We start from the raw sequence: 3789 nt of genomic DNA on the forward strand, positions 1-3789 counted from the left end.
TTTATCTCTCCGAATCTCGATCTTTTTCTCACGTGATTCTCTCTTGCTATCTATATCTATCTTCTTCGTTTATCCAACGGCGTTTCTCTTCCTCTGCCGTTCTCCCCTTGACACCCTCTTCGCCCTAAGCACACAGATATATGTATGCATACAAGAGAAGGAGTGTTTGGACACAGAAAATACATTTCCCATTCGAAAGTGCATCTACTTTTACATAGGCATATTTATACGACATCAGTAAGGCAAACAGACTGAGATTCGAGGATGTGACACTTCACTTCAATGCATATAGATACTGTGATGAAAAAAAAAAAAAAAAAAAATAAGTGTAGGCCGTGGAGAAGAAGAAAAAAAAGGGTAAATATTTAAAAAAAGAAGGTAAAGATATGTATATATATACACATATATATATATCAACCAGACGTTACAACAACTTGGCTCCCCCCCCCTCTGAGCGCAGATCTTTTCTCATGTGCGAAAAGTCAGATGACATTTCACTCTTTCGCTTAGTCTTTCTTCATCTCACCTCTTTCCATCCTTGAGACTTGAGGAACTCACGGCTCACCGGCGTTTTGAAGACAAGGGTAAGACCGTGAGAGAGAATGTTGAAATATTCAACTGCTTAGAATGCACGTCAAACAATGTCCTGTTTCTCTCTCTATATCTCCTTTTTTTCTCTCTCTCTCCGTCCCTCTCTCTCTTTCCCTCTCTCTCTCTCTCTCTCTCTCTCTCCCTCTCCCTCTCCCTCTCCCTCTTCTTCTCCCTCTCCCTCTCTCTCTCTCAAACTTTATCTATTTTTATTCGTATCTACCTGCTTGTCTCTCATTATCGTTTTCTCTTTTTATTGTCTTCGTCTGGCTTTCTCCCGTCCTCACTCTCTCCCCACCCCTCTCCTTTTTTGCCCTTCCTCCGTCCCCTTCCATCCTCACCTCTCACTCCCTCCCTCCCTTTCCCTTCCTTCCTGCCTCCCACCCTCCCACCCTCCCTCCCTCCCACCCTCCCTCCCTCCCTCCCTCCCTCTCCCTCCCTCCCTCCCACCCTCCCTCCCACCCTCCCACCCTCCCACCCTCCCTTTCCCTCCTGCTCCTACTTCTCTCCAGCTCGAGTCTTGAAATTAATATATGTTCGCACATCAGCGCTCTACACAACCTGCCTGTCTACTTGCCTGCTCGTCTTCCTGCTTGCTTGTCTGCTTGCCTATCTAGCCCTTTTGCTTGCATATCTGCTTACCTGCTCACCTGCCTGTCTAGGGTGTCTGACCGCGATCCAGAGCAGAAGGTGTTGCTGGAGGACGTCATTCAACCCCTTAAGAGGCAGGGAAGGTGGAGGGTGTGTAAGGAGGAGGAGAGAATGTTGGGTGAAGTGGTATTGAAGGGTGGAGGGATGGAGGGAAGGGAGGGAGGGGAGGAGGGGTACGATGAGAAGAAGAGGAAGAGGTGAAAGGGGGGAGGAAAGAGAGGTAGGATGAGGAGAAGATGAAGAGGTGAAAGGGGGGAGGAAAGAGGGGTAGGATGAGAAGAAGAGGAAGAGGTGAAGGGGGGGAGGAAAGAGAGAAAGAAGGAAAGGAGGGAAGTAATAAGAGGGGAATGGGGAAGAGGAGGAGGAGGAGGGGGAGGAGGATAGGAAGATGGAGGTAGTGGAGGAATTGGACAGAGGGGAAGGAAAAGGAGGTGAGACAATAAAGAGGAGAAGAGGAGGAAGCGGTAAAGGAGGAGAAAGCAAGAAGAATAAGCGAACAGAAAACAGAAGGTCGAGAGAGAAAAAATGGAAAATGAAAGACAAAACATAATGGAAAATCGAAAAAAAAACAGACTAAACATAATACTAACAACAGAATATAAGATAACATCGCATAATGATAATGATAAAACGATGATAAAAAACACCAACATCAAAGAGAAAATATAAAAGAGAGCAAAACAACGGTAGAAGAACAAGCAAAAGAGCACAACGTTAATTAGAAATCGCGTGAAAAGACAAGAGAGAAAACGTGATGAAGGGGAGAGAATGAGAGATTAGATTTTAGCGTTGATGAAAGAGGAGAACACGAGAGAGAGAGAAGGAGGCGAAAAGGGGGAGATGAAGAGGACGGGAGAGAATGGAGAGACGAAGGAGAGAGCACGAGTGGAAAGAGGAGAAGAGAAGGATTGAAAGCACAAAGGCAGTGAAGAATGAGGGACGTAGCAACGTAGAAAAATAAAAAGAGAAAATAAATAGGTATGGTAATATGGGGTCGTCTTTTACATACTAATGCGATGTATATCAAATTATATAACTTTCCATTAAGAATTATATTAAAAGTATAGATTTAGATTACTCCATTTCTGACGATGTTTCGTAAGGTCAGAAAGCAAAATTGACCTGGCTTGTCTTTCCAATCCTCTTTCACGAATGCTCGAGGTTCAACAAATATAAGACTGAAAAACATGGCCGCAAATCCTTTCGAGGAAACAGACAGGAAGATATTTCATGATGATAATACCCATACGAAACATACAGACAAAGTGACCCAAACAGACACAAATAAACACAACCATATATACAAATAGATACATACAAACACCCTTTCTTGGACAAACTTTTCCGCGTGTATTGTTCGCACACACACACACACACACACACACACACACACACACACACACACACACACACACACACACACACACACACACACACACACACACACACACACACACACACACACACACACACACACACACACACACACACAAACACACACACACACGCCTTTATATATCTTCAAAATTAATAAATGTATCACCGGCACTTGAGCTCCTGGCAGAGATGGAGCTTTCTGGTTGTTCAAAATATTTTTTAATATCTCTGATGTCTTACGTGCCATTTTATTGCTAGTTCGAAATTACGGGTTCGAAAGATGTTTAGGTGAAGTCAGTAGTTTAATGTGATTTGTTCGTAAGTTGACATTTATGACATGTCACATAAGCGGAATTGTAGTATGTGGATTTATAATTGGTCTTACTTAACGCACACACAAATGAATAAATATGTGAAGAATAGATTAAATAGGTAATCAGACAAAAGAATGAAAGACAGATAAATGTATATGTATATATATATATATATATATATATATATATATATATATATATATATATATATATATATATATATATATATGTGTGTGTGTGTGTGTGTGTGTGTGTGTGTGTGTGTGTGTGTGTGTGTGTGTGTGTGTGTGTGTGTGTGTCTGTGTGTATGTATGTATGTGTGTGTGTGTGTGTGTGTGTATTTGGGTGTTTGTATGTGAGTATGAGTATGAGCGCATGTATATTTGATCAGACATGCTTATAAAGGGAGACATCAATTTTCATTTAGCGGACTTGGATAACAACACTGCAATGTGTTTGTAGTTTCTAAATATTTTAATAACTATGAGTCTCCACTAGAATAACGGTAGACATCCAATCACAATTCTGATATTGAACGTTTTGTTAGACGTGTTAGTTAAGAATATAATTCACTGGGTTTTCACTTCACGGTATGCAGAATAGGCTCGTTGATTCTCCTTAAGGATATGGTAGTTTGATTTTTCATCATATATTTTTTGAAATATTTAATGACATAGATATGTCACTCAAAATGTTTTCTTGCTGACGGAGTACCAATAATTCCCCATTTCATTCAGTCTTTTATTTCACACAATACGATTATTTCACCATTTCATTGTCTCCATTTTTATTAGTCTGACATGGACCGTTAGGAATTTTCGCAAAATGTAACGATTTTTTGGGCTATGTAGTGTGCAAA

The sequence above is a fragment of the Penaeus japonicus genome, unplaced genomic scaffold, assembly GCF_977035675.1.
Source record: "Penaeus japonicus unplaced genomic scaffold, GWHDUDI00000001_assembly GWHDUDI00000015, whole genome shotgun sequence".
NCBI lineage: Eukaryota > Metazoa > Arthropoda > Malacostraca > Decapoda > Penaeidae > Penaeus > Penaeus japonicus.